Source organism: Solenopsis invicta, chromosome 10, assembly GCF_016802725.1.
Source record: "Solenopsis invicta isolate M01_SB chromosome 10, UNIL_Sinv_3.0, whole genome shotgun sequence".
In the NCBI taxonomy this organism is placed as follows: domain Eukaryota; kingdom Metazoa; phylum Arthropoda; class Insecta; order Hymenoptera; family Formicidae; genus Solenopsis; species Solenopsis invicta.
Window position 1 is genome coordinate 16,853,676 of NC_052673.1, and position 13,452 is coordinate 16,867,127.

The 13,452-nt window shown below is 35.7% G+C and overlaps 1 protein-coding gene across 3 annotated transcripts in view; it reads right to left on the reverse strand.

The window, feature by feature from the left end:
- The window catches only part of LOC105197808 (lachesin), a 216,487-nt gene that overhangs the window by 184,757 nt on the left and 18,278 nt on the right, over positions 1 to 13,452 (reverse strand). The gene's annotated exons all lie outside the window — the stretch shown is intronic.

Below are 13,452 nucleotides of genomic sequence, written 5' to 3' on the forward strand. Positions count from 1 at the left end.
ACGTAATCCAGCAAGATTGTCAGTGTGACTCGTAATGCATACTTAAATGCATTTTCTTGGCTGGGACCGTATTGCTAATGTGTTTCGATGATTACCGTATGGATCGAACGTTTCAATTTCGTGCGCGAATTATCTCTTTCCATTTCTTGTCTTTCATTATGCACACGACAGTTATACGTACGAGTACTTCGTCTGTTTTATATCATGTAAAACGTTACGTCTCTTGCTGATTATTAATGATAACAATCGTTAGCAATTCTAAATAATCCTTGAATGTTTTTTTACTAATTACAGAGCCTACATTTTATTGAGAAAGTTCATGATGATACGTTAAATAAGTGTTTGTTTAATTGTTAGAAATATTTAACGTACTTCAAAGCTATGTTGACATTCTTATAGAAAGAAACGCTTTCCTTTTACGCTCCTAGAGAAAGAAACGCTTCCCTTTTTATACTCTGCATATTCATCTTTCCTCGTACGTATTCAGCGCAAGATTCTTTTCAAAAATGCATCGAATCACCGGTGCACTCGTCACGACCCAAATACTTCTATTCATCGACCATTCGATCATTTTCCGTCAGGATATAACGCGCAGTGAATTTCGCCCTCCTCGATATAAATCGCGTTAAACACAATCCGGAAGTACCCAGGAGCTTCGCGTGGAACGAGAGAAGGATAAGCTCTCAATAAAAACTGTAATTTTATTCGATCACCTTAAAACCCGATTGTGCGCAATTTCTATTTTAAATAGACAGTTATTTCCAATATAATTCCGCAAACAATCGTGTTTCGATATCACTCAAGATTTATGACGGTAGAAAAACATTAAAGTACTGTGTATTCACTGTGTGAAAATTCTTTTAGGATTAAAATTCTTTATATCGAAGAAAGTGATAGTAGCACCAATATTTTTGAGATTTTATTTATATTTTACTTTTATATATCTGTGTAAAAAATGTGTGACATTATGATTCGTACCTATCAAAGTACCTATCTCCAACGTAGGGTATGTAATCTCTTGCAGCAAAATAGGCTGCATGATACAGATACGGGTGTCGCAGTGACGTTCACCGATCCGAAATCCAACGACTGATCTCGACCAGTGACAGTTACAATCGCATATCAGAAAATAACATGGAAATAACCGGTTTTAATCGACGTATACATAAAATTTGTTAACTGAAGCGAAAATTTTCGCTGACGTGATGTATACCTTAAATATTAGTAATTTACAATGATATCGCTATTCTGTTTTTAAATAATTACCAAAGCAAAGTCTTTGTTTCTTCTTTAAAAAATTATAAAAGCAATGACTGAGAGCTATAGTATAATTTGAAAAATGTAATGCCTAAATAAAATCGAAAAAAACTTTTTCATATTGGATATTCCACATATAAACATTTTTTTAGATGTCTTTTATTAGAAAAATAAAATAATGAATTATTAAAAAAAAATAATACGTTTTCAAGATGCAATAAAAAGAATATAAAAAATTCCATACCATATACATAAAAAATAATAGCATGTTTCTATTTAAAAAGTTATCAATATTAATCCGTTTATTATTTAGTGACCGGCTATTAATTAAATCATGCTGTAGATGCGGGTAAATGTTATCTGAATGAACAATAACACAAAGGAATATAATAAAGAAATAAGAGCAATAATTGCAAAAGAAAATTATGTTAAATATTTTAATGTCGCGTCAATTGCTTGTCTCAAATCTTTATGAGCGGTTAATTTTTAATGCAGTGAACGCGCACCATAAAAATGTCGCGACGCGGAGATCCGGTGGTAATCGGGCGTCGTGATAGAGAGCCGGGATAATCGATGAGTCTCGCGAGAGTGCGGCGCTAAGACTCCGCGAGAGCGATTTATACGACGCGACGTTGACGGGGCGCGCATGAAAGACAGCAGCGGAAAATGGGTGGGAGGGCAAGGTAGGTGGAAAACTACTCCACAGACTCAGCGTGCTTCGAAGGGGGTAGAATATAACCGAGTGACCGAGTGGAGTCGAGGAGTGAGCGCGGCTGTGGAGAATTGGCAGGCGAACGACCCGGCGCAGTGCGAGGGTGGCTCGAGTGCAAGGGATAGCGTCTTTAAAATTCGAAGCGAGTTAATTTGATTATCGCTATAACGGTAGGGGAGAGGGGGGAGAGAGCAAGGAGGCGAAGGAGGGAGAAAAGACGAGGGCGCGAGGAATAATCCGGCTGTATAACGACATCGGGCCTAGCTATCGCCGTCGACGTTTCCATTGTACGGCTGCTATACCGCACCCCCTCCGTAAAAGCGAGCAGACGGAAGGACGGAAGGGTGGCGGCGAACGGAGAACGACTATACTGATTGGCCCCCAGCTGGGGCAGCAGTAAACATTCTCTCGCCTTCCCGTCGAGGCGACGGCGATCGAGAGAGAGAGAGAACGAGGAGGGAAGGTTGGCACCCTCGCCCCCTCGCGCACTCTCGTACACCCCCCGCCGAGATCTCCGTTCTTCTCGCACCTCCATGGCAACCTTGCTCTCTCCGGCCACCACCGCTCTCTCACCGGCCCACCAACGGCCTCCCACCCTTACGAGCTTAAGCCCGATTTAATGGGGTGGAAACGCGCGGCTCGATCAAGTTGTATTCAATTATCCCTCCTTTCCGTCCTCCAGCCTCACCCGAGCCATCTATAGAGTGTCTCGCAAGAAAATTTTCTCCCTTTCTCCGGCGGTACCCTTTGACCTCCGCGCACTCTGCCCGGCCTTTTCTGGACACGCAGGATGTATAGTAGTTGGCAACCGAAGGGGCGAACCAAGGTCAATTTCAGCGGCTAACAAGAAATTATTTAATCCGTCAAATCGAAAAGTTTAATAAAGCTGTCGCAGAACTCAAAGTTGTGCCAGTTTTCGAGGATTTACATAAACAATTATAATGAATAATATGATCGATTCAATCAATAAGAAACACTTAATCCAAATTTCCATAAAAATACGGTTTTACTAAAGTAATCTGAAAAAATATTTAAAAATTTAATTACAGAGCTATATAAAAATAATTTCGTTAGATCACCAAAACAATTAGGACGTTCAAGCTAGCTGCTAGAATATCAAAATTTTTTGCAACATTAATCATCATGCTTGAGCTCCCTATATAAATTATCTTAATGATCCAACAAAAAATTTCCAAGTCCATATCTTATTAAATTTTTAGATCAGCAAAACCATTGTTTCCGTGTAAATAGCTGTTAAGCGCGAAGATAATGGAATTAAAACGATTCATATTGAAATATGCGTAGCAACTGATCATTTTTTTCTACGTTAGTATTATGATCAAAATCAAAATAAAAAACAGTATGGCATTTTATAGATTCGTATTATAGTAGATTAAAAAAAAAATCTTAGAAAACAATGTTTAATTACACTTCCGTAATTTTAATCGAATTAATGAAGAAAATGTACTTTATGTTTCTTGGTAACATCAAAAATTTACGATCATATAATCAGATTTATCTGAATTAAATTTTTATCAAACTATATTAGAGATTATTCGAGCCACTATCGAATCGCTACATATATAATCGACCCAATAAAAATTTCAAGCTTAGATACGTATCTTCTGAATAATAAACTCACATTACGTCCATTATCATTCGTCCACGTCGATAAAACAAAGTGCGAAGTGGAAGCCGCAAGTAAATTCGCGAAGTGCGCACTACTATTTCATCGTCGTCCCGGCGCTTTTTCGTTGTTTTTCCCCCGGCATTTGCGGCATTGTTCCATCCACGTAATCCGTTCTGCCGACCCGTTGTCCCGCGACCTCGCCTCCTTCATCTTTACTCATTCTCGACGTTTGATTCTCTCGTTTCTCGCGTTTCGTTCATATTCCAAACAAACGCAGCAAACAAACGCGCGAAATTGTGAAACCGCAGCGATTAAAAATTCAGTACTCGTAAACTACCGCGGACATATTTGTCAAATTATTATTCGTTAATTTAATGAAGCTATCAACTTTCTCATTAGATCATGACCCGTATTTCTAACCACGTATATACCAAAAGATTTGAAACTAATCTTGAGATAATCTAATGCGGTCTAATAAATAAATCTTAAAAATTAATAATTCGTAGTATTAGAAATCAATTTAATCATATTTGCAATCATAATGTAATTGAGAAATTTAGATAAAATTAATTTTAAGATGCAATCTGAATTTTGTTTTATACAGTTCAGCGGTACATTAATATATGTAATTTTTTCAATCAAAACAAAAATAAGTTTTATTCATTAAATAATTTTTATTTGTTATAAATAATAGAATTAATAATTCTTTTAAATAAAGTAATTCAATCATTTTAACCTTAGCTCGCCACATTTATTTTTAGTTACCTTCTCCGCCACGCCGAGATCTATGAAACCCTATAACTTTGTTACGCTATACTTTTGAACTAAAAGCGTATTTTTTAGCATAGTACATGCGAAATCGATACTTCGAAATAAAATAAAGACAAATAAACAAGAAATAAATAAACAAAATTATAGCAATGTAAAATCACTAAGTATATTGTACCCCGAGTTATAATTAATTGTAATTAAAAAAAATGATTCACGTTTTAACAATTAAAATTTGCTACTAGTAATGAACGTTTATATACTATCTTTAGTCAAATTGTAAATTTAACAATAGTAAAATCTCTCATCAAAATTAAAATTTAAATTGCAATATTTTTACTCAATGCTCTAATCTGTAAATTTTAATTTAAATTGTAGAAAAGAATATTCAACATGCATTCGTTGCGAAATATTTCGTTGAAAATTAGACGATTGACTTGGCATGGTAATTGTGTAATATTGATAACCAAGGTTTATTTTTCGCGCGACGAGAGTCAAACAAGCAGGCAGACAAGTATATGTCATCACAATCTTATCGTAATCAAGTCAAACGTCAAATGATAACAGATTATTTCCTACAAATAATTAATTACTATAACCTATAATTAATTACTATAAAAGCGTGATTAATTAACTCCCACGTTTAACGATTGTGAAGGTATTATCTATTTAAAAGCAAATATTTCGCGCAATTTATTTATATCATAGATTATAAGACTATAAAAAATGATAAAAAAATTCTATAAATTATTATTTTATCATAATATTTATACAGGCGATAAACTTAAGTATTGAATCACGGAACTTCATATTTGATCACGATTCGATGCGATCTTGTTGAAGTGTACAATAAATATAAAGTGTGAATTGCGTGTGATTAATATCGGTACTGTGCAATGTGTTGCTTATTCTGATTATTTTTACATGTGATCGTAATCAACTATGTTGTCACAAGTGTTATGCTGTACAAGTGCAACAAATGAATCAAAATGAAAGAGGAGACCTGGAACATAGGATGACGATAGAGCAACCAAGAAATAAATAAATTATTTTTCAGCTATATTACTGCAAAATTAATTATTTGTAATTATTATATTTCCAGACAACAATAATTCTTTAAGGCATTGCTATAATTTGCATATTTTATACTTCAACAATTTTATAACTTCAACATAGTTGTAACTCTTAACTGATCCATAATTTAATAAAAATGAGTCTGTTAAATTATATCTCCAGGTACAAAATTCTGAATATTCAAATAGATTTTTTTTAATGTAAAATTCATGTAACGACAAACCTATACAAACGCGGATCTATTTGTATTATAAAACAAATTATTATATCTTATAATGTCTGTTACTGCTTTCTTAAATATCACTGGAGTTATATTACGATTATTTCTTGTTGGCAATTACATGACGCTGCAAATTTTCTTATCACGTAACGGAAATTACCTACAATTGTCATGAATTATTCTGCAGTATCTTATCGTGCGAAACATTAGACGCATTTTTCTTATCATTATTCTTAAAAATTATTCCTAAAAATGTGTAATATATAACACTATCATCTAATGATTTCATTATAAATTTATAAAATTTTGCCATCTCATCGTTCAACAAACAACATGACAAGTAATAAAATGTGCGTATCAGACTTATCTAATTTTGTCACTTTCTTTTTGTCATTATTCCTACAAGCTCTTCGATATTTCATTATCAATGTTTGGCTTAAAATTTTTAAAAATTTTGCCGTTTCATCGCTGAATCAGACGGCAAACAGCATGAGAAATTGCGTGATCGTTTCGCAATGTCACACAGAGACGACCGCTCGTGAAATCATTTAGGTGTAACGAGCACACGGTGCATGACGAGCTCTTGGCAAAATTGAGCACTCGGCCGAAGCCATAAAGAGCCGGCTGCGGGTTTATCGGTATCGCTCGCAAAATTCGAGCCCCCATACCGCCCCCATCTTTACAACAACGACGCGCTACCCCCCGCGCACATTGCCGCCATCATCCGCGGCAATTATTCGCAGCCGAAGAGAAACGTGTATATACCGATTTCGCCCGAACTCCATTCAAAGACGCGATATTCCAGACTCCCCCGAAATTCCTGTCCTTTTCGCCACCCTTTCCCAACCAACCGCCCTCGCAATGACGATCGCGCGGACTGCAGCAGCTACATGCACCTCGCTTATGCTCGAGTGTGTGTGTGTATGTCGGGGGGTTTATGCGAAAAGCTATGTGTTTGCGTCCGTTGTATACGTGTACATGTACGTGGATACGCGCGGGCGCGTGTGGCGACCGTAGAGCTCTGCAGCAACTGCGCCAAACTTCGAATTAGCGTCGGCGACGAACTTCGAGATTTACAGTACAACTGCGCGGGCCTTCTCTCTCCTCATGTTCCTTCTGCCGCCGGTCCCGTTCGTGCCGCCGCCGCGCCGCGGCCGAAAGAATTACAGCCCCGTTCGAGATATGTGCATACGGTACGTTGCATGTGTATACGCATTTGCACTGCGTGCAAACGTGTGCGCGTGTAAGCGCGGACGTGTGAGCGTACGCAAACAAACACGGTCACAACGCCTCGTAGCGCAGGTAATACCTATCCCGACGCGATATTTACGCAAGCGGATCGCGCGGTAATACCACGCGCCTATCCACCGAGCCCTTCGCATACATCAACCCACATACCGTTGGGTAAATCACGCCGGAAATCTTACATCGCCTCCTGATCGAACACACGTTGCCGTAAATGAAATGGGTTTCGGCGCGACATCAGAATAGACACGAATGATTAACGCAGCATCGGATGAACGAACAGAACTAACGATTCCGCAATTGTAATTTCCTAAGTGAGTCAAGGTGAAGAACACGTTCAAAGAAAGATCACGTCTAATCAAGGATTTCGCCAGAAGAAATTCCCTTATGAACTAGGGGCAGTTATTAAATGGCATTTCCAAATGAAAATGTCGCGGCAGTTTCCAGACGTTGCATACGCCAATGTATTACTTTCAAATTGAGCTGCTCGGCAATACGGATCGTGAGGATTAAACGAATCCGCGTCCGTATCTAGAAGTGCAGATATTCGGCGGTTTCCTTAACTCGGAGTGTTGCGGCATTACGGAGAACGCGAGTCAAGTTTGAGCGCGATCGAGTCAACTCAGGACGAGCGAACTTTAGCCGCGCTCTAGCTTTAATTCGCGGTGGCAGTCCGTTCGACCATGAAGAAACGTTGTCTCATCGGCAGGCTATCGGACTTCGAGAAATTCACCGCGACGGCCAAGGATAAACGTTGAATTGATATGGCTGCGCGATAGCAAAGACGTCACACTTTTCGATTGCCAACTCGAGAAAACTTCGAAGAAAGATCAAAAGGTCCGCTACGGTGAGAAGGTAAATCCTTAATAAAGTCTCTTGAGAAAAGAATGCAATTTCTACAGAAATTATTTATATACAATAACAAAACAATCTTTTACACATATATATTAATAAATTTTAATTAATAATTAAAAAATATTACGTGAATGATTTAAATAAAATTATTCACTTTCAATTAAAATTCCACAGCATATACTTTAATTTTTTAATGTAATTTATAAAAAAAAGTCCAAAAAAATTTGCCGTAAATTAAAAATATCTTAATTTTATACGAAAAGAAACTATTTTCTTTTTCTGTAAGGTATCGGCATATAAAAAAATATTCTTGGAAACGCAAAATTTTTTGAATTTATTTTTCCGTGACAGAAACTTCCGAGATCATTTAGTGTTTTATGGAACCGTTTTGTTATGCTACGTTATGTTTTATAGGAAAAGCGCAGGTCGACATAGCCCGTAAATAGAAGCCACAAATGCGTAATCACGCGGACTTGCCTTTTGTTTGACGATAGCCATGATTCTGTTTGCAATCAACGAAGTGTCTCGTCGCGGCACTGACGGGCTCGTTCGCGCGAAAAATCCGTCAAAGTGCTACAAATCTACGTCACGATGCGTCGATTGACAGTTGTCGAATGCAGAAAGATGCGAGGAGAGTAACTGCGCGCTCTGAAACGAGGAAAGCGGCAGTGATATATCGCCTTGCCCTTCGCGACCGCGTCCGTTTCGATAAATTCCGCAAGAGTCGGAAAACCCGGTAGTCCTTCAATTTCAAATATGAAAAATCGATTAACGTCCAGCTTCATCGACAACAGACAATTTATTCGCGGTTACATATTTGTGATTATTTTTCTTATAATCGACAAAATAAATATATAAATATTGGTAAATTTTCCCTCATTTTTTATCGCCTACGAATTCTCATCGATTAAAAATTAATATTTTCTTTAACAAAAATTGTATTAAGCGCACGCTATTTAAAAAATTTTTTTTAACTTTGGTTGTTTTTATTCTCTCAAATTAAGTTTGCGTGACTAAATTTTGCAAGCTTAAAAATTAATTTGCAAAAATATTTCTTTTATGGATTTTCAAATAATGCATAAATTACAAATATCGATGGACGTGAATAAAAAATACGGTCAACCAAAAAATACAGTCTTGAAAAAGAAACGCGATATCCTAAATCTGTTATATTTGTAATGAGAGATATTTACGGTTACAATGCTAAGATAAGATAGCCGAAACGTTTGTCTAGGTACCCGATAATTTAACGGAATACAGGAGTTTGTAACCTCTGCACTATTTCCCTTTACACTCTGTTGCACGATCTTCATATAAATTTTAGTCACTTCATATTCGTACAATTTATATCTTTGCACGTATAAGCACTTTGCGGCTATTAGATAGCTTTTACACCAAAGTAGTTAAACACTATCAAAGCTTAAAAAATCATTTTACACATGCTTTTCTTAGACAAATAAAAATATGTAGGATTGTATTGTAATAGTGTAAGAAAGTATAACATATTTGGTACACATATGTGTACCAAAAGATATAGAGAAAGAGGAAAAAAAATGAAATAATAAATTAAAACTCTCACAGCTTTCCTATATTCAACTGGCACTATATATTTTACACAATGTAGATATTATAGCTAATATGCCACGCGAACTCTTCCAGCTTCACACAAATTTTCGCCTAAATAATTCAATATTCGCCAAAAGTCTTCTCGGAGTAACAGCGAGGAATCCGAGAGGGATGTCATGAGCGTTCACATCTTTTATTTCTGCTGGCTGCCCGACTTTTTCGCGCGCGAAGAATTTAACGCGACCGAGAAAGCTTAGATGATTTTTCTCTCTCTTTCTCTCACACACACACACACACACATACACACACGCACAGACGCACATACATACTCTCTTTCTCTCTTGCCATGCACGGACTCGGCCATTTCGAAGGGGATGCCTGAGCAAGTCCGCCGAGGCGCTCAGCGGCGGGGGTTTAAGACTGCAGAGTTAAGCTCGGGGCCCGGAACCGGAGAATGTGGTCTTCCCCGAGCCGGGCGTGTAACTACATCATGCCAAGAGTATTCGAAATACTCGGCGATGAAGTATGCCACGGTATCAGAGGTCTGCGGCCTGTAACAAAGCAAGCCCTCCGGGCACCGAGTTTACACACGAGCCCAGGCATCCGCCTCCGCCGCCAGCGAGGGAACGAATGCTAATGCAACCCCGAAAACTTTGTCATCGATGCCAACGACCCGTTATGAGACCGATACGCTACCACGAAGCTAATCGAGTCGACCCGAAACCTACGTAAAATCACAGAACGTTCTATTTGATTAGCGAGCTTCCGCGTACTAGACAAAACAATGATGAGAAGTTATCTGTTACAATTATAGTATTTCCACAACATTATTTTCTTACGTTGCAATTTCTTATGAGCGAAGAGAAGCTGGCTTTTACCCCTTTCCCATAGATTTTCGAAAAAATGCTGTATCAGCGAAAGCATGCTCAAAGTTCGTCTCAACAAAGTTGAACTAATAGCAAAGACGAGTTATGCTCGATTGCTCATGTCGTCAATTGCCCAATATTTTAATATAAAATTTTCTGATTGATCCAGTGGAAAAACTCCAAGTACCGATCACTGTGAGTAAATAAAAACCAGCGAAAACACTTACACAGAAAAGAAGAAGTTGATAACGATAGCTTTTCAACATTACATTGAGTGGGAGTAATGTATCACCTATGCTTCTCCCATGAAATTTCAGCTATGAAGAGATTAATGACTGCTGTTCGATTTGAATAGATATGTACATCTATGTCCAAGATAAAAATAATAGCGAGTGCATAGATAGAAAAAGTGAATGTAATGTTTTACATACATTTCTCGTGCTCTGTTAAATATGCAAAAGTAAAAATCTTACTATTTTACTCTCTACAATGATTGACCCATTAAAAGGACAAAGGATTTTAATGTGCCATTACGGGCTTAAAATGTATTCGTTAATTTTTTATTATCTAAAATTTTATTCAGCGCTGGAATATCCGCCCGTTTCAATTAACCATTTCACTCAGAGCACATTACTTTCTGCCTTACTTTCGTTCTACATATTTCACATTACATTACACAGTTTAACCCTTCACAGACTAATCTGGGACATATTGACCCAGATAATTTTTCCCATTTTACCGATTCTGCCTTAAATTCGAACAAAGAAAAAGTAAAAGACGTTTTCGGTTATATATAATAATTATACAATCACATTCCTAAACGTTAAGAGTATACTAGCATTTTTTTCATATTTTTTATAGCCCAAAAAACACTTAAAAAAAAAAAATAATTGTTTACCAGGTAGTCTCATTAAGCAGTGAATATGGTAGCTTACGTAGGGTAATATAATATGAGCATATTGATCTCTATATAATTATTATTTTTTATCTATTTAACAACATAGATAAGAAAAATATGAAAAAAATTTATGAAGATAATTTTAAACATTTATAAAAAGTCACATTAAAACACTGTAACAAAATAGAAACATTTTCATTGCCTAATGCGCGCACTTCGAGATTCTCTCGCTGAAAAATGGAAAACGCTTTAACGACAAAAATCCGAAAAGTACTGAAAGCGCCCGTCATCCCCACGTAATTCGTATGTACGTATGCGAAGAATTCGTCGAGAAAAATGCAATTCATTGCCGGGACGTATGCCGGTTTCGACTCCCTCGTCTTCTGCCTCACAGCCGAGTGTATCTTTCGTCTAAAGGACGACCAGCATGGCGGAACAATGCTTTTAACTTTACAGTACCGTTCGAGTGCGCTCTCTCGACCCCCGGTTATACTACAGGGTAGGTTGTTAACCCGACGCTGAGGGGTTGAGATTTCAGGCAATAAAACCGGCCGGCGTGATTCTTCGTCTTTAATTCGACGCTACGGCAACGCCTGCCACGCAGAGTTGGCAAGTGATTGCGCAATCCTTCAAAATCTATCATATTTCAAAAGCAACACTTATTTTTCTCGATTTACATTCATGTGTTAAGTATACATACATATGTATGTATTATGTGTGACAGTGGTAATAGTAAAAATAGAACTAACCAAGCTTCATAAATAATTCAATAAATTTATATATAACTAAAAAATTAGTAATAATTTTTTTTTAACGTTGCTTTTACATCATGCAAATGTATTGGTTCAGTTGTTTCGCTGAGAAATAAAGAATAAATACAATATATTTAATTATTTAATATTGTATTACTATTACCAGATGTATTACTTAAAACATTTATTTGTCATAAAAATTCATAAATCATTTCTTCATTATATATTTACATATAATACATAAAGTTATTCAAATTACTTCCTTTGATTATTTGAGTAATTCCCATTGATATCTTAACATAAAAAATAAATTATTAAAAAGAGATTAATAAGTAGCTACTGTGATAGGAGTTGCAGACAATTCGAAAATCCAGTATGCGTAAGCAAACTTACACATTCACCTCTGCATCATAAGTTCTTGCATATTATCTTGAACAGATTTTTTAATAATGTAAATGTGCGCTCATTACCATCGGCATATATAACATCCTTAATATCTTGAATTTAGAGTAGCAATGCTTTCCGCAATTAGACACTGTGTTCGCGGAACAATATAATATTCGCAGAGTTCCCTCTAGACGCCGAAATATAATATCTTTCCCCAGCTGGTCGTTTTAATATCAGACGAGATAAAAATCATTTACGTTATAAAATATATGCACATATATATTTAACAGTGAAATTGGCAAAACAAAGGTCAATAAACAATATTTAAGTAATATAAATAAAATAAGAGTTTGTTATTTAGTCATCATGTCATCACACATACATAATAATGGTAAAATTATTATGCAAAAATTATTTTAAAAACACTTGATAATTCAAATTTAAAAGATAATTTTGTCTTAGTAAATTTACATTGCAAAATAAAAATAGAAACCAAATAGTTATATTCAAAAATATATTGTTGCGGAAGAATTTCCATTTTTCAAATTAATATGTAAATATTCATATGCAATGCAAAACAATATCCAGTTAACTTCATTACTATTCAAAATTTTTTATTAGATATTTGAATATTATTTATACTTAATGAACTAGATGTTAGATACGTAATATATTTGCATCAAGTCCAATGTTTAATGCTAGTTAATACAACTTGTATACATATATACATATGTACACAATAAAAAATAAAATGTCCCAGAAAGTCCACTCTAAATTTTAAGTTATTAAGTTAAAATAAGAGTTATTTTAACTTAACTTTTGAATTATTTTAACTTAAAATTTAGAATGGACTTTCTGAGACATACAAAAGTGTTAAATTAGCATTTTATTTTTTACTGTGTTTTTTACATATAAAGCTTTCGTCATTGCATTGTTAATTGAATTATATAATCGCACTTCACAAATTTATGTACATTTCCTATAAAAATGTATCATTTAAGAAAAAAAAAATATTTGTGTTTTATTATTGAAAAATACAATTTTCTGAATAGAAATAAGCTAGAAATCAATCACAAATTATTATCAATATTCCAACTGCTCAACGTAAATGCATCATTAAATATGCATCTTTGTGTACAAAAAATCACTTGCATAAGAAGGAAAAATCTATTTTAAACTTCGATATGATAATTTCTGATATGAGTGGAGTTAATCCCTCCTA